Genomic DNA, 19,071 nt, shown 5'->3' with positions numbered 1-19,071 from the left:
AAGAGAGGCACTACATAATGACAAAGGGGCCAGTTCTCAAAAAAATTAATAACAATTCTTGATGCTTATGTACCTAACAACACAGCATCAAAATACATGGAGCACAAATTAATAGAACTATAAGGAGAAATGGATGAATCCACTATTATGGTTGAACACTAAATCTTATGCCTTTTTCTAATTTTTTCTGTCAATGCTGTTTTTGATATTTATCCATTGCTGTAGTTTGATATGGGTTTTTCCCACCAAAACTCATGTTAAAATTTGATTACCAATTTGGCAGTATTTGGAGGTGGGGCCCAGTGAGAGGTGTTTGGTTCATGGAGGCAGATTCCTCGTGAATGGCTTAGTGCCATTCTCACAGAGTGAGTGAGTTCTCGCTCTGGTGAGACTAGATTAGTTCTCACAGGAATGGACTAGTTCCTGTCTAAGTAGGTTGTTATAAAATCAGGATGGCCCTTGGGTTTTCCCTTTTTGCACATATTAGCTTCCCCTCTGACCTTTCACCACGTTGTGATGCAGCACAAAGCCCTTACCAGAAGCTGAGCAGATGCTGCTGCCATGCCCTTGGAACTTCCCAGCCAGCATAACTGTGAGCTAAATATACCTCTTTTCTTTGTAAATTGCTCAGGCTCAAATACTCTGTTATAGCAACATGAAGTGATCTAAGACATCCATGTTTTTTATATGTACAACTGATCACTGAACAATGTGGGGGTTAGGGACACTGACCCCCTCCATGCAGTTGAAAATTTGTGTATAACTTTGACTCCCACAAAACTTAACTACTAATAGCCTACTCTTAACCAGTAGATCTTACCAATAACACAAATAGTTGATTGACAAACAGCTTGTATTTTATATTTACTATATACTGTATTCTTACAACAAAGTAAGCTAGAGAAAAGAAAATGTCATTAGAAAAATCATAAGGAAGAGAAAATATATTTACTCTTCATTAAGTGGAAGTGGGTCATCATAAAGATTTCATTCTCATTGTCTTCACATTGAGTATGCTGATGAAGAAAAGAGAAGGGGCTGATCTTGCTATCTCGTGGGTGGCAGAGATGGAAGGGGTGGAGGAGGTGGACGGGGAGGCAGGAGAGGCAGGCACACTTGGTGTAACTCTACAGAAATACATGATAATTCCTGTCTGACATTTTTGCTTTTTCATTTTTCTAAAAATGTTTCTATAATACCAATCCTTCTTACACTGTTTGCTTTAGTTTCAGTGTCTATATTACAGAAAGATCCATGTTGCAAAAGAAGTCAAAAGCAGTTTTGAGTCATCAGAACCCTTCTGCCAGCTTGTCTAATGTCAGTTTATTTCCTGGCACTGCTTCTACTACATCTTCTTCCTCATCGTCAGGCACTGGTTCTCTACATCAAATCATCTTCTGTTAATTCCTCTGATGTGGTGTCTGTTATCTCTTGAATTTCTTCATGATCCATATCTTGCAACTCTTCACATCACCCCCAATCTATTTTTTTTTTTGTCATATCCACAATCTCTTTCATGATTTTCTCAACTGGCTCCGTGGCAAATCCCGTGAAGTCATGCACAACACCTGGGCACAGTTTTCTCTGGCGGGAACTTGTTGTTTGGGCTTGATGGCTTTCACAGCTTTCCTATAGCAATGCTGGTATCTTTAATGATGTAGTCCTTCCAGACTTTCATGTTATTCTATTGGAGTTTTCTTTCATAGCGTTGGCAATCATTTCCATACAGTACCTTGTGTAATAGGCCTTAAAGATCCTTATGACCCCTGGTCTGGAGGTTAAATTAGAGACGTTGTGTTTGCGGGCAAGTAGACTACTTCTTCACCTTCAGTGTTGAATTCATGGGGTGGCCAGGGACATTGTCCAATATCAAAAGAACTTTAAAAGGCAGTCCCCTACTGGCAAGGTACTTCCTGACTTCAGGGACAAAGCAACGATGGAACTAATCCAGAAAAAGGGTTCTCATTGTCTGGACCTTCTTGTTATACAACCAAAAGACTGGCAGCTGGTGTTTATTTTTTCCCTTCAAGGCTCAGGGGTTAGCAGCTTTTTATAGATAAGGCCAGTCCTGATTATAAACCTAACTGCATTTGCACACAACAGTAGAGGTAGCCTATCCCCTTCCTGTCTTAAATCCTGGTGCTCACTTCTCTTCCTTACTAATGCATGTCCTTTGTGGCATTTGTTTCTAGAATAGGGTACTTTTATCTTCATTAAAAATCTGTTCAGGCAGATATCCTTTCTCTTCAATGATTTTCTTAATGGCATCTGGGAACTTGTCTGCTGACTCTTGGTTGGCAGAAGCTGCTTCTCCTGATATCTTTTTGTTTGTTTATGTGTTTTGTTTTGTTTTGTTTTGTTTTTGAGACGGAGTCTTGCTCTGTCGCCCAAGCTGGAGTGCAATGGCGTGATCTTGGCTCACTGCAATCTCCACCTCCCAGGTTCAAGTGATTCTCCTGCCTCAGCCTCCTGAGTAGCTGGAATTACAGGTGTGTGCCACCACACCTGGCTAATTTTTGTATTTTTAGTAGGGACAAGGTTTCACCATGTTGGGCAGGCTGGTCTCAAACTTCTGACCTCAGGTGATTCGCCCACCTTGGCCTCCCAAAGTGCTGAGATTATAGGCATGAGCCACCGCCCCCAGCTGATATCTTGACATTTTAAAATCCAAGACTCTTTCTAAAATTATCAAACCATCTTTTGCTGGCATTAAATTCTTCAGCTTATATCCTGCACCTTCCTTTTTCCTTAAGTTGTCATATAATGACCGTTTTCTCAAACCATATTAGAGTCTATAGATATGCTTTTCATATAGCAATCCTTCACTCACATAAAAACTTCATTTTCAATATGAGATAAAAAGTTATTTTTCAAAAAGTATAAGGTTTTTTTTGCACCTGCTGGTGTAGCTGCAGCAACTGCTTCACAAATTTTCTTTTCTTTTTTTACATTGGTCCTTATGCTGGATTCATTTATCTTGAAATGGTGGGCAACTGCAGATGCAGGTCTCAATCTATGGCGTATATCAAGCGATTCAACTGTGTCTTGTAATGTTAGGACTTTTCTCTGCTTCTTGGGAGCACTTCAAGCATCACTAGGGGCACTTCATATACATCCCATAGTGTTACTCAAGGTTTATGATATTGCACTAAACATGATGAAAAACATGCAAGAACAACAAGAGATCACTTTTTATGGCGATATGCGATTTACTGGAGAACTGGACTGCTCACACAGAGATGATTAGCATCACACAGCATTTTAGATGGGTATTTGCAACATTTGAGCTCACTGCAATAGCAAGAGGAGGTGGCTATGAAATTATTACAGTAGTACAGTATATACTACAGTTACTTTTATGCAGTTATGATTTATGCTGCATCTTTACATTTTTTAGATTCCTGTCAACTGCAAACAGCACCACATATGATCTGTGTTTGTGTCAGATTATCTAATGTCAATTTATTTGTAAATTTTGATATATTTTAATTTTGTATAATAAATTTGTGATATTTTATGTTAGTAAATGATAGAATAGACTAGTATTTACATATATTTTATGCATTCATGACATGTATAGCTCTCTCTTAATTCTGTGGTATTACTAGGCTATGTGGTTCATCTATGAGTTTTTTTCAAATTGTTGCAAATCTCAAAATAATTTTCCACTGTATTTATTGAAAAAAATTCACATATACGTGAACCCTCATAGTTCAAACCTGTGTTGCTCAGGAGTCAACTGGTTTCTCCTGGCTGCATGGTATTTCATACTCTGCACCCACAATATTTTATGTATTATTCTCCTAGCAATGGACACCTACTTTGGCTGCAATCTCTTGCTACTGTAAACAATACTGGCATGAAAACCTTTTATTTATTACCTCTCAGACTCTAGCCAACCCTTCTGAAGGCCAGGTTCTGCAAACTGCACTTCCCAGACTTCCTTGTCAGCTCACTTCCAGTTATGTTCTTCCAGTAGAAGGTACTGGCAGAAGATCACAAGACATGAGGTGGAGAAAAGGGACTCTTCCTGCTAACAGCCTCTACTGGCATTCTTCCATCAGCAGCGGGGAGCTAGGGCTGCAGCCTAGAGCTTCTTTCAGTGTGCATAGCACCAGCAGCATCACACCTGCTTGGAGATGATAGCAGATGAGCTGTGCCCCTCAGCAGTCTGAGCACCAGCTGTATACACTTTCAGTGGTTCATGTACCATCAGCCTTATGGCACCTTCCTCTAAGAGGTCTGGGCACCAACCCCAAAGGTTCCCTCCTCAAAGTCCCTATGTTGTGGTCATACCACCTCTTTCGTTTGGTTCCCCCAGTTGCAAAAGTGATAGCTGCTATCCATGGTTATTAATCCCTAAGTTACCCCAGTGTGCACTATGACCTCTTTTATCCTTCCAATACTTGTTTAATCAGCCCCCTGTGTTGAATACTTACTTTTGAAATACCTAGCATGACTTTTATTTTCTTGTCTGGACCCTGATTGATTCATCTCCTTGAATCTCTGTGCAATCATTTTAGGGAGAAAGGGGAATTATATTCAGAAGTGAGATCATTGGTTACAGGGCATATGCATGTGTAATTTTAAAAAATATTGCTGAAGTCTTTGCAAGCATGGCTGCCATGCTTAAACTCCCTCATTAGTGAATAAGAGGCCTCATACTCTCACATTCTCATCAATATTTTATATTTGATCCACTTTCCTAATTTTTGACATTTGGGCATAAAGTGGTGACATGGTTTGGCTCTGTGTGCCCACCCAAATCTTATCTCGAATTGTAATCTTCACATGTGGAGGAAGGAACCTGGTAGGAGGTCATTGGATCATAGGAGTGGTTTCCCTCATGCTGTTTTCATGATAGTAAGGGAGTTCTTGGGAGATTTGATGGTTTAAAAGTGTCAGTTTCCCCTGCATTCTCTCTCTCCTGAAGCCATGTAAGACATGCCTTGCTTTCTCTTCACCTTATGCCACAATTGTAAGTTTCCTGAGGCCTCTTCAGCCATGCAGAATTGTGAGTCAATTAAACCTCTTTTGTTTATAAATTACCCAGTCTCAGGCAGTATCTTTATAGCAATGTGAAACTGACTAATACAAGTGGTATTTCATCTTGGTTTTAGTTTGCCTTTTTCCTCAATTATTAGCAAGTTTTACTTTATTTATTTTATTAATTAATTTTTTATTTTGAGACAGGGTCTCACTCTGTCACCTAGCCTGCAGTGCAGTGGTGTGATCTTGGCTCACTACAGCCTCAACCTGAAGCAGTCCTCCCACCTCAGCCTCTCAAGTAGCTGGATCTACAGGTGTGCCACCACACCTGGCTAATATTTGTATTTTTTGTAGAGACAGGATTTTGGCATGTTGCCCAGGCTGATCTTGAACTCCTGAGCTCAAGTGATCCACCCACCTCAGCTTCCCAAAGTGCTGGGATTGCAGGTGTGTGTGAGCCACTGTGCCTGCCTGAAAGTTTTACTTTAAAAAGTTATTCCTCATTCAGCCTTCACATTCTTGCCAATGTATCTCCTTTGCTCATATTTTATTGTTTCCTATCTTTTTACTGCTAATTTATAAAAGTTTGCAATACAGTCTATATATTAAACCCTTGTTAATTTTAGACTTCACAAATATTTTATCTCATTTTAGTATATGTTAACTTCAACATGTGTACTTCCTCAAACAGAAATCCTGATTTATATATAGTCAAATCCAATGGATTTTTGCTGAATTGCTTTTGCTTTTTAAAACAGATTTAGTTGAATTTAATTTTTATGTTCTTTAACAGAGTTCAACATTTTTTTCTATAAAGTTCTTATGCATTCTTTATCAGACTGATTCCTAGTTTCTATGTATTAATAGTTTTTATTGCTATTCTAAATATTTTATTTTACATTATATTTTCTAGTTAGTTGTTTCTGCTAGAGAGGAATATATTTTATATTTGTGAATTCAAGTTTTGCTCTGTTTACTATTGCATGCCAAAACTTGCTGGCATTAAGACAGCCATTTTATTTTGCTCATGTATTGTGGGGGTCAGGAATTTAGATAGGAAACAGTGGGGAGAGTTTGTCTCTGCTTCGTGATGTCTGGTGCCTCAGCTGAGAAGACTTAGTGGCTGCAGGTGACTTGACAGCTGGGGGCTGGAATTCTCTGCAGGTGCCTTCACTCACATGTCTAGTAGTTGATACCGACTGCTGAGTGGGACCTTAACTGATTTTTTAGGCAGAACACCTAGATATGGACTGTTTGCCCTCTTCTCTTGGGTTAGTTTGAGCTTCCTCGCAAAAATGATATCTGAGATCCTGGCATGCCAAGGGGGAAGTTGCTAAGCTTTTTATGACCAAGTCTTGGATGTCATAATCAGGAATGTGCTGGTAAGAAAGATACCAGTATCACTAGGATGTTCAGTGATGACTCTCTTCTGCATGCCAGGGCTGGTGATACAGAAGGTGGTCACAGAGCTGGGTTCCTTAATAGCATGGCGAAGTACCAATAGCTATGCATTGGTACTTAATCATTGGGGGCCAGGTCAGAGGGGCAACCAAAGGCCTTTGACCTATAGGGAGTTGTAGAGATGGTTAATTGAACGTTTGTCCCTAGGGGTAAAATAGGCAGCAACAAGGGTACTGTTTAACATTTGTTGTAAGAATGAAGCAAGACCAGAGAAGCAGGAAGTTGAGAATGGTTGTCCAAATAAAAATTCAGGATCTTTTATACAGTTCCTGTCCCTGAGCCAATTTTCAGATCCAGAACCCATTGACTAAAGAAGTGTCTGGGTCCCTAGAAAGAAAGACCTTGCAATACCATGGCAAGTGTATGTTGTAAAGATTTTCTTAGTGCCTCTACAAAGTAACCTACAGTCATATTCAAGGGGCTACATACACTGTGGAGATGGAAATAAACACAGGTCTGGTGGACACAGAGTCTAAGTTGACACTGATTCCCAGAGACCTGAAGCATCATCATGGTCTACCTGTTATAATTGGAGCATATGGGGAGAGTTAACAAATGGAGTCCTGGCCAAAGCCTGACATATTTTCCTTGTCCCTGAATGTACTGGTGGTATTGACATACCTGGCAATTGGAACCTTGGGTTCCACTGGGTCCCTGGCCTGTGGAGTAAAACTATGATAGTGGGGAAAGCCAAGTGGGAGCCTCAGAAATCTTCAAAGTAAGGAATTCTTGGGTAGAGGAATGAGATAAACATGTGGATTTGCATGTGAAGTATGTAAACCCAGTAGACAAAATGGGTTGGCCTGAGTTTATGTTAGCTAACCTTTGTCGATGTGTCCACTGCAATGCTGGCAGAATGAACACACAAAGTGGCCGTGGCAGTTGAGACAGAGATTGCACATGAGCCCAATAGCAGAGACTGTTACTCATCAAGGCCCATCTAGCTATTAATACTTCCAATATCTAACCTGCCAACCACAGAGACAAATGTTAAGCCCCTGACATGGCAGTGTTCCTCAAAAAGACCAATTGGCCACTTGGTCACAAACTGACTTTACTGGGATTCTTCCATGTTGGAAATGCCAGCAGTTTCTTTTCACAGGAATAGATACTTACATTCCTGATATGGATTTGCCTTTCCCACCTACAGGAAAGCACCAGTACCTGGGAATTTATGGAATGCCTATAGACATAGAATTCCACACAACATCCAACCAGAGAACCCACTTTAACTGTAATACAAGAGCAAGGTGGGCCCATGATTATGCAATTTATTAGTCATATTACACACTGCTTCTCCCACACTGCCCAGAAGCTGCTGGGGTTTTAAAGTGTTGAGCAACTTGTCCAACAATGATAGACTGGATTAAGAAAATGTGGCACGTATACACCGTGGAATACTATGCAGCCATAAAAAATGATGAGTTCATGTCCTTTGTAGGGACATGGATGAAATTGGAAATCATCATTCTCAGTAAACTATCGCAAGGACAAAAAACCAAACACTGCATGTTCTCACTCATAGATGGGAATTGAACAATGAGAACACATGGACACAGGAAGGGGAACATCACACTCTGGGGACTGTTGTGGGGTGGGGGGAGGGAGGAGGGATAGCATTAGGAGATATACGTAATGCTAAATGACGAGTTAATGGGTGCAGCACACCAGCATGACACATGTATACATATGTAACTAACCTGCACATTGTGCACATGTACCCTAAAACTTAAAGTATAATAATAATAAAAATAAATAAAAAAATAAAAAATAAATGAATAAATAAAAATAAAATAAAATAAAGTGTTGAGCAACTTGCTGAAGGGGCAACTGATGCACTAGCTCACAAGTGGTGCCCCATGAGATGCAGCACATCCTCTAGGAAGCAGAACATTATTGAATCAGACCTCACTGTGGCACCGCATTTTCATTAGGAACCATCAGGTTCCCATGGGTCTTGGACTAAGGGATAGCAGTAGAATCGGTCCCACTTACTATCATTCCCAAAGATCTACTGGGGTACTCTGCAGATTCCTGCCTGGGCTCTCTGAAGGATGAGAAGCCCTCATTTCTAAAGGGGGCATGCGCTCACCGAGGGAAATAGCAAGAGATTCCCTGAAGTATAGGATACAGCTGGCCCTTGAACACTTTGGGATATTTATGTCCAGGGATCACCAAACAAGAAAAGAAGTCATCAGCTTGTCATAATTGACCCTAAAAAGCATGAGAAAGAAGATTTCCTGGTATAAGAGACAAGCAGGAATATATGTAGCACTCAAGTGATCCAATTTGAGCATCTCTTGCCACTCTTTGCCCATACAAATGGAAACATGCAGCAGGCCTAGCCAGAGAAGTTTATGTTTAATGGGGAATTCTACTCCATAAAAACTGCCAAGGCCAACATAGAGTGAAGAGAATTTAGAATGGATAGTGGAGGAGAAAGATGATGAGTTCCAGCTGTAGCATAGAGACCACCTGCAGAGACAGGGGCTCTATTTTGTCTCTGAAGTATCCCTCAGGAAATTAGGTCCACCAGAGCCCTTGAGGAGCTAGCTATTTCCAAATATCTTGGAGAAAAGACTCGCTGACCAGAAGAAAGAAGGTGACTACCCGGCAGCCTCCAGCTGTCTGCTTCTTCAGGGTTCACCTCAGCATTCAAGCCACGTTCGGATTCTTCTTGGAGAGACCCTGGTTCATGACTGAGCAAGGCAGTGGTAACAGAGGTTAGGCCCTTCTTTGGGTGGTGCCCAGCCAACAACTGAGCATGGCAGTGGCGTAAGGGCCTAGTCCTTTGTTTACCATGCAGTCCTCCCCCAATGGGCAGTCATTACTGTAGAACTTCCTGTTGGGCTGGCACAGACATTGTAAGGTCTTCATCATGTTCTGATGATTCCCTCTTCTCAGTATTGCTTCTTCAGCTTCTCTTTCACAGGACTTACTCTTCAGTAAAATATTTGCACTCTTAATTCCATCTCAGTTTCTGCCCTCCAGAGGATCTAACCTGCAATACATTTTATTCATTTTTGTAACCAGATTACTTAGCATAGTACCTGGAACATAATAGGTGCTCAATAAATATGTGATAACAGGACTCACTTTATTTACTGCAGTCTATGGCAAACTATATACCTAGTCATGGTCTAGTAACATGGCAGAGGCAAACAAATTTCCTTTCTTGTTTTTTACTTTTATCTTCTGATTCAAGAAACCTTTAAGGATTTGAATGTAGCAAAGATGATGATGTTTTTGTTGGCTTTTTATTCATTAAAATGAGACACAATCTAATTCTTCGAAGTCCTTTATAATTTTCTGAGGCAGAAAATTTTCCAGGCTGGGAAAAGAAGACAAATTTGTATTTACATCACAGGGCATTTTCACCAGATATTTTTCTCAAATGACTAACGATGTGTTCATCACAGCCAGTCAAATTTGAGGTGCTACCCATAGGGACAAGACAGTAGAAATAGCCCATCAACCAAAAAACCACATAAAAGCCTTCAGTGCAACTCTGAAGCCGCCCACGCAGCTGCCTGAGCAATCAGTCAGGGCACAGAGGCAGGAACTCAACTCATGTGGTGGCTAAAAGACTGTTTGAAGAGCTTGGCAAAAGCTTGTGAATTTCATAAAGGGGCTTTTACAATGAGAAACAAAAAATGATTTAGATCAGCTGCCCCCACTGCAAATCCAATTTCATGTGTCACTTTGTGGATGGCTTTGCCACTATATATGATGCTTTGCTTCAGAGAACTAATATAAATAGCACTATCGAAATGTACTTCACAGAACGAGAGCAATTCTGAGAGCACCTCTAGACAGATGAGAATCGTCTATCTCCGGGTCAAAGTATTTAAAAGGAAAAAACTTGGGCAATTGTTTTTATCTCAGGGATGAGAAGAAATGCCCCAACAAATTTTCTTTGAGCATACTAGTGACAAAGTGAGTGAAAAGCTGACCTCTGTACTAAAAACCTGATATATTGTCTACAGCAATGGTTCCCAGGGGTGTCAAGTTCATGTACCTTGCAAAGCAGAATCAAAATTTGAGGAACCTTACAGAACGGCTGTAAATTCCCACTGTACCCTTTGTATTCCTACTAAAAGTCCTACAGTCATTTTTGAGTATGAATTTTGGGGTCATTTATAGCAATCATTTGAGTGAAGTACTATGCAAAAACCCATGAAGTCTGCTAATGCATATACCTGGCTCTTAACTTGGCCAGCATGCCAACGTTGAACTTCCTCTTGGACAGAGGCCACCCATTATTATGAGTTGTGCTAAAGCCTGTAGTGATTTTGAGATTGAAAGTAAATGCAGTTGAAGACCAGGGCTATAAACTCCTGTTCACTTGAGACATAAAGAGCCTGGTATGTGTGTAAGTAAGCCCTCCATTCCACCCTTTTAGGAGAGACAAAATAATTTGGTGTTCTTCTACCACTCAATTTATATTCAGATTGAAATATAATAATTTTTCCTATGTGGAATTCCCTTGCTGTTTTGTTTTGTCAAGGCAAAAGAAACTCATTTAATTAAAAGAACCCTTAAACACATAAAGCACAATTGACTTCATCTAAAGATAATTTTTTTCACGTTCATGTAAGTATTTGTAATTTATTTATACTAAATACAAACAAACACCCTGTTTTCTTGGCACATTAAACAATTGCTGCATATGTCTTCTGACTTAATTCTGGGGATACAGAGTGAATTTTGCAAGTAGATTCAATTTCATGTGCTAAATACATCTCTTTTAAAAGGAAAATGAATTGACTTCAATGGAAGCCTCTGATACAAGCCCTCTAAATGCAAAATGCTAGAGGAACTTCTTTGCAAATCTGTTACCTATAATACTATACTGTACCTCTAATTTCTCTTTAACTGCTAGCCACAGAAATGGTTGCTTTTTAAAACTCACCTTGCAAATGGTTAAAACACATACGTGCAATAGACTATGGTTTTAACCAGCATTGGGTTTCAAAGGTTTAAATGTTACATAGCAGCAAAAAAGAAAAAAAAGGGAGAAATGGTGAGAAGTAGCATTTTTGAGAATTTAATATGTGCCAAACATTTATGAAGCACATTATATAGTTTCTGGTGGCCATACAAAGAGGGTAGCAAGTCCAGTTGCTCATCATGTTTATCAACACATACTATATTACACTTCTTGGGCGCCAACTGCAATTTGTGTTACAAGAGACGCTGGAAAACTGTTTGTGCTAATGAGAAGTCTACTTTTTCCTAGTATCAATTAAAAGAAAATCTTCATATCAGATGCACGTACTTCCTTTTAAATAATTTAGTGAGCATAATACTCATGCCATACCAAGAGAAAAAGTATACAAAATAGTGTTTTGGCACCTTTCGTTTCAAGTAAATAATATCAATAGTTTGAACAGATTATTTCTGAGTGACAAGAAATTAACCAGTATATGCTGGGCTGGAAAGCATAATATAACTCAAGAAGAAATTCCAATTCTGAAGACTGGAGGTATTATTAGATGTCATAAAGAGAACACCTGGGAAGTTGCAAGATCTCATCTGAAGCTGTCTATACGAGAAAAGATGATGGCCCAGTTACCTACTGATGCATAACAAACTACCCCAAATACTGGTAGCTTAAAACAATTTATTAGTAGGAGTAGTATGTCTCACTCTGGGTCTATTATGTCTATTTTGTGGGTTAGAATTTGGACAGGGTACAGTGGGGACTGCTTGTCTTTGCTCAACAATGTCTGGGATAATTCAAATGGCTAGGGGCTGAAAGAGATGGGAAAAGGGCCCGGCCATCTCTCTCTTTCTCTCAATCTTTCTCTCTTTTCAAGCATATGTGGCTACCTAGGGTCCCCTCAATGTATGGTAGCAGGCCTGTCAGACTTCCCACATGGTAACTGAGAGTCCAAGAGGACCAGACAGACTGGCATGGCATTTCTTCTGCCATACTTCCGTGGTCAAAGCAGTCACTGGTCAGCACAAGGTCAGGAGGAGAGCGACTAGATCACACTTCACGCTTCTCAAGATATAGATAATCAGGGAATTATGGTCCTTTTTAGTGAACCACAGATGAATGATAGGGACATTGAGAAATTTCAGGCATAAAAAGTCACGATTTCTTTTTAAGAGTATTTCAGATGGAGGCCAGTCACAGTGGCTCACACCTGTAATCCCAGCACTTTGGGAGGCCAAGATGGGCAGATCACTTCAGGTCAGCAGTTCAAGACCAGCCTGGCCAACATGCCAAAACTCTGTCTCTAAAATACAAAAATTAGCCAGGCGTGGTGGCATGCACCTGTAATTGCAGCTTCTTGAGAGGCTGAGGCACAAGAATTGCTTGAATCTGGGAGGCAGAGGTTGCAGTGAACCGAGAGTATGCCACTGCACTGCAGCCTGGGTGACAGAGCAAGACTCTGTCTCAAAAAATAAAAATAAGAATAAGAGTATTTCAGATGGAAAAAAAAAATTTACTTGAGTTGTCCAGACACATGCATTCTGAACTCAAATGAATAAGCACATTTCAAAAATATTATATTGGATCCCACTTCTTTTATCCTAAATCTTTGTCCTTACTATCTTGGTTTTCGTGTCCTTGATATTTAATAGCAATGACATTTAAAACATGATATTTTAATCCATGACAATAGCATTATTTTCTCCTCTAATGTAAAATAACCAACCAAGAAAGGCAATCTATTAGGAACACCTATTGTGGCTTCAAACAATCTTTCTGAAGGTTTTGTATTCACATCAGCCTTTAAGAAAGTGAGGTTTTTAGAAACACAACATAATAATTTAACAACAGAATTACACATCTGAGTTTAAATGAATATTGAACCAGCTGTTTAAATGTAAAATAAATCTGTTCCTACCAATAATCCTAGAAATATACTTTAAAAACCACATACTATCTACCTAAGTAAAAGCAAACTCAAGTAATGACACAGAACCTGGGTGTCCTGTTGGTAGGGAGACTCCTGGCAATGTGAAATCATAATGGTTGCTTAAACTCCATGAATGGATCAGGGAGCATCAGCTCCCCAGCCCCACAACCTCCCATCTAAGATCTCTTGCTTGGCATAGAGCTGCCTGCTCTGCCCGATATTCAGTTTCTCTCAACAAATGCGTCTTGAGAATCAGAATCAGGTTCTGTGCTGGAAACTGAATATTAAATGACATGGTCAATGCTCTGGTGGGAATGACAGTCCAATGTTGATTTTCTATTTCCCATCTTCCTTGTCCTCCTTGTCCTCCTTGAAGCTGATCATGGCGATCTTTCCCCATTGCTCATTTGATATGTTTGTTGAGTGGTATTCTGCACCAGTTATGTGAACCACTTGTAAATAAAAACAAAAAGATGCCACAGTTCCATAGGTCCTATATTAGTTTCCTAGGGCTGCCATAACAAGGTACCATAAACCAGGTGGCTCCAACAACAGAAATTCATTGTCTCACAGTTTTGGAGGCTGCAAGTCTGAGGTCAAGATGTCAGCAGGAGTGGTTCCTCCTGATGGCTATGAAGGAGAAACTGTTCCATGCCCCTCTTCTAGCTTCTGGTAATTTGCTGGCAGTCTTTGGCATTCCTTGGTTTGTAGATCTCTGTCTTTATTTTCACATGGTGCTCTCTGTCTGCATGTCTGTGTCATACAGGATTAGGAACCCGCCCTACTCTAGTATGACCTCATCTTAATTACATCTGCAATAATCTTATCCCAAATAAGGTCACATTCTGAGGTGCTGAGGGTTCAACATATGGATTTTGAGGGGACACAATTCAACCCATAACACATCCTCAGTAGTCATAATTACAGAGCAATGACCCTCTGTGCCTCATAAATAAAGCAAATGTACTTTTCTCTCAAGAATGAGAATATGTAGGGACAGAATTATTACAGTAGTCAGCCAGCTTTTGAGTACTGTCAACTTTGTTTTGTATGTGGCCTAGGAAGGGATAATTTAGAAACAACGTTTTTTTGGTTGTTTTTTTTTTTTTGAGACGGAGTCTCACTCTGTTGCCCAGGCTGGAGTGCAGTGGCACAATGTCGGCTTACTGCAAGCTCTGCCTCCCGGGTTCATGCCATTCTCCTGCCTCAGCCTCCCAAGTAGCTGGGACTACAGGTGCCCACCACCACGCCTGGCTAATTTTTTGTATTTTTAGTAGAGATGGGGTTTCATCGTGTTAGCCAGGATTGTCTCGATCTCCTGACCTCATGATCCACCCGCCTCGGCCTCCCAAAGTGCTGGGATTACAGGCGTGAGCCTCCACACCCGGCCAGAAAGAATGTTTTTTGCAAAAGAAAGTAGAAAGATTTCCTAGAGTGTCTGAAATTTATTCACTTAACATACGTTTACTGGCCATTGTTCTGAGCACTGAGGACACAGCTGTGAGCCACATGGACAAAAATCTCTCCCTTCATAGTTATCACATTTGAATAAAGGGAGACAGTAAATAAACAAAACTAGCAAGTAAATTACAGTACTTTAGTAGGCATCCAATGATATGAAGCCCAGGTAAGGTGGATGGGAAATACAGGGGCTGGGGTGGAGGCTGACATTTTAAGCAGGGTGGTTAGGGAGGCCTCACCTAGAAGGTGCCATTTGAACAAGTAGATGAAGGGGGTGAGGGACCATCCACGTAGGTGGCTGGGAAGGGCTGCAGACAGAGGAAACAGCTGAACAGCTAGTGGGATGGGAGTAAGGCTGATAAGTTTAAGGAAAGCAAGGAGGACAGTGTGACTGAGGAATGAGTGAGGACGAGAGCAGTTGATGGGTAAGATCAAGGAGATGTAGGGCCAGATGATAAAGGGATGTGTGGCCCATTGTAAGGATTTCATATTTTCTCTAAGTAAAGTAGGAAGCCATTGGAAAGTTCTGAGTAGAGGAGTGATGTGATCTGACTTGGACTGCTTTAGGATCACACTAGTTTTAAAGGGGACAAGGAAGGAAGCAAGGAGAAGCACAAGGAAGCTGTTGACATAGTCCAGGTGAGAGATGTTGGTATCTGGGGCCAGGATGATGTAGGTGTAGGTGGTGAGGAATATTTGAAATCTACATATATTTTGAAAGGAAGACCAATTATATGGGGGATGCATTGAGATAGGGCATAAAAAGAAGGAAGGAAGCAAAGGAAGAAGGAATGCAGGGAGGAAGGGAGGATAACTCCAAAATTTTTGGCCTGTGTCAAATGGCAAATTCTCTTCACCTTTCATTGATATGAATTAATTTTTTTATCTAAATGAGATGAATAACAAATCATGAATACATACACGCATCCATGAATACAATGTTATGAGAGTACATTAACAATTTATAACATTAGTTGCCTTAAGAAAGGGGTACCTGGTTGGGCATGGTGGCTCATGCCTGTAGTTTCAGCTACTTGGGAGGCTGAGGCATGAGAACCGTTTGAACCCAGGGGGCAGAGGTTGCAGTGAGCCAAGATCGTGCCACTGCATTCCAGACTGGGTGATAGAGTGAGACTCTGTCTCAAAAAAAAAAAAGGAAAAAAAAAAGGGGGTGTCTGAGAGCAGGAATAGGAAGGAGCTTCTTCCCTGCCTCCACTTTTGTATCTTCAAATGTCAAACCATTGAAATGTACTTATGAATACAGTCAACATTTTAAAATTTCCCTGGCAGGTGTGTGGAAGCTTGTACAGCAGGTGAGCCTCAGGACAAGCCGCCGGTTACTTTTTCCTCCAGTATCCCTGTCCTGATCTCCTGCTCATTGTCTCATGACTCGCTCTTCTGAAGCAATGCTTAATTCAGCAACATATAAACCAAAATTAGAATGACTCAGAGAACAGGACCCCTAAGCATTACAGTTTATATCATTATGAAACAAATTTTTCCATGCAAGTTTCTTTAGATCAGTTCAAAAACAGTGCCTGCATTTTAAGAAACCATAAACTACTATTAACATCTGATTTATAATAGAGGCCCATTCTCCTAACCTAACTGATAGATTTATATCTTGGTATTCTTGTTGAGTGGATTAGATCCCATTATGTGCTGCTGTTTATATTGTGGGAGTAACTTTGATTAATGAAATAGATACATTATCTCTTACCTGCATGCTAAATGTATTTTATTTTATATAAAACTTCATGCCATCCAGCCTTGCTCCATTAACTTTGCAGTAAACTTTTTATATGTAAATCATAAAATCATCTGAACCTCTAACACTAAGGGACCAATTTCAAGAACATACATCGATTCAAGATGTCTTCCATGATGCTTTTCAACCTTCAAGACTTTAACAAATAGTTTTTTGGAAAGATATGACTAAATTATTTTCCTTACTCTTTTTGGAGGTCTAAAATCAGCTAAATTTTTACTTTTTATGTTTCTTGGTCTAGGAATCTAGTCATGGAATCAACAAAGTTGAGTAGACAGAGAGTTTATTATTATTATTTTTTACCCAAATGTAGGTCATCTAGGTTGTAGCTCCTATGCCTTATGAGCACAAACCTTTCATTTCTGCCTCAAGCTTAGAAATAAGATATAAGAAGCAAAGTGAATGGATGCTACACTTAGCTTTTGGGTGAGGTTTGTTTTGTGTCTAGTAGACTCTTAGCTTGCTTTCTGTAGCTTGGTAAAGAAATTATTAGGATATTACCTTCTAAAGAAATCATTTTGCAAGAAATAAATTTCTATTGTTTATAAGCTACCCATCCTCTTGTATTTTGTTATGCCAGCCCAAATGGAAATAATACCCCATTCAATAGCTATTCTCTCCTTCTTCCTTACTAAGAGAACCCCAATTTAATGTGTGCCTCCAGTGTGTGTAGCCAAAATAATGCACTTTCAGACACCCTTGCTCATGGGGTGATCATGAGATGGAAGTAGTAGTTACTGGTTGAGGCTTCTAGTAAAGCTTTTTAAAAGAAAGTATCACGCCTATAATCCCAGCACTTTGGGAGGCCAAGGCATGTGGATCATGAGGTCAGGACATTGAGACTATCCTGGCTAACACGGTGAAACCCTGTCTCTACTAAAAATACAAAAAATTAGCCAGGCGTGGTGGTGGGCGTCTCAGCTACTTGGGAGGCTGAGGCAGGAGAATGGCATGAACCCGGGAGGTAGAGCTTGCAGTGAGCCGAGATCGTGCCACTGCACCCCAGCCTGGGTGAAAGAGCGAGACTCCATCTCTAAATAAATAAATAAAATAAAATAAAATAAAAAAGAAAGTAGACTCCCAAGATAATGGGAAGATAAGTTACAGATAGGGAGAGAATACTTGCAAAAGACATATCTGACAAAAAAACTGTTATCCAAAACATACTAAGAACTCTTGAAGCTCAACAATAAGAAAATTAACAACTTGATGTAAAAGTGGGCAAAAGACTGAACAGACACCTTGCCAAAGAAGATGTGGCAAATATTCACATAGCATGTCATTAAAGAATTGCAAACTAAAATGATGAAATACTGCTGTATGTCTATTAAAATGGCCAAAATCCAAAGCCCTAAAACCCCAAATGCTGGAGAGGATGTGGAACAACAGTTACTCTTTCTTTGCTGCTGGGAATGCGAATTGGTACAGTCATTTTGAAAGACGGTTTGGCCATTTCTTACAAAATTAAACATACTTTTACCATATGATCTAGCAATCACACTTCTTACTATTTACCCATATGATCTGAAAACTTATGTCCACACAAACACTTGCACACAGGTGTTTACAGAAGCTTAATTCGTAATTGTCAAAACTCAGAAGCAACCAAGATTTCCTTCAGTGGGTGAAATGGATAAACCAGCTGTGGTGCATTGATAGAATGGAATATTATTCAGCACTAAAAAGAAATGAACGATCACGCTATGAAAAGACATGGAGGAACCTTAAATGCATGTTATTAAGTAAAAGATGCTAATCTGAAATGGTGTATTCATCCATTTTCACACTGCTATAAAGATACTACCTGAGACTGGGTAATTTATAAAGGAAAGAGATTTAATTGACTCACAATTCTGCATGGCTGGGAAGACCTCAGGAAACTTACAATCATGGTGGAAGGGGAAGCAGGCATGTCTTACATGGTGGCAGGCGAGAGAGCAAGTGCAAGAGACAGCAGGAAAAACTGCCTTATAAAACCATCAGATCTTGTGAGAACTCATTCACTATCATGAGAACAGTAATGGAGGAAAATGCCCCCATGATCTAATCACCTCCCACCAGGTCAACACCTGGGGATTGCAATTTGAGATGAAATTTGGGTGGGGACACAAAGCCAAACAGTATCAAAAGGATACACACTGCATAATTCCAACTATAGGACATTCTGGAAGAGGCAAAGCCATGGAAACAATAAAAAGATTAGTGGCTTCCAGGGATGTGGCTGGAGGTAGAAGAGAGAAATAAGCAGAGAACAGAGGACTTTTAGGGCAGTGAAACTACTCTGTAAGATACTATAATGGTATATGAATGTCATTATACATTTGTCAAAACCCACGGAATGTACAACACCAAGAGTGAACCCTAGGGTAAACTATGGACTTTGGTTGATAATGATGTGTCAATGCAGGTTCATCCATTGTAAAAAAAGTACCACTCTGGTGTAGGATGTTGACATCAGGAGAGGTTATGCATGTGCGGGCAGGGAGTATATGGGAACTCTGTATTTTCTGCTCAGTTTCA

At 40.1% G+C, this 19,071-nt stretch overlaps 1 long non-coding RNA gene across 1 annotated transcript; it reads right to left on the bottom strand.

Moving 5' to 3' along the window:
- Window positions 1-8,793: 8,793 nt before the first annotated feature.
- On the bottom strand, window positions 8,794-14,084 carry LOC129058870 (uncharacterized). Its single transcript, XR_008524284.1, has 3 exons — window positions 13,894-14,084; window positions 9,547-9,781; window positions 8,794-9,451 (listed from the first exon to the last, which is right to left on the bottom strand). It is a non-coding gene; the product is annotated as an uncharacterized LOC129058870 (long non-coding RNA).
- Window positions 14,085-19,071: the final 4,987 nt, after the last annotated feature.

This window comes from Pongo abelii, chromosome 3 (assembly GCF_028885655.2).
Source record: "Pongo abelii isolate AG06213 chromosome 3, NHGRI_mPonAbe1-v2.0_pri, whole genome shotgun sequence".
Taxonomy (NCBI): Eukaryota; Metazoa; Chordata; class Mammalia; order Primates; family Hominidae; genus Pongo; species Pongo abelii.
This window is presented reverse-complemented; position numbering and strand designations above follow the sequence as displayed.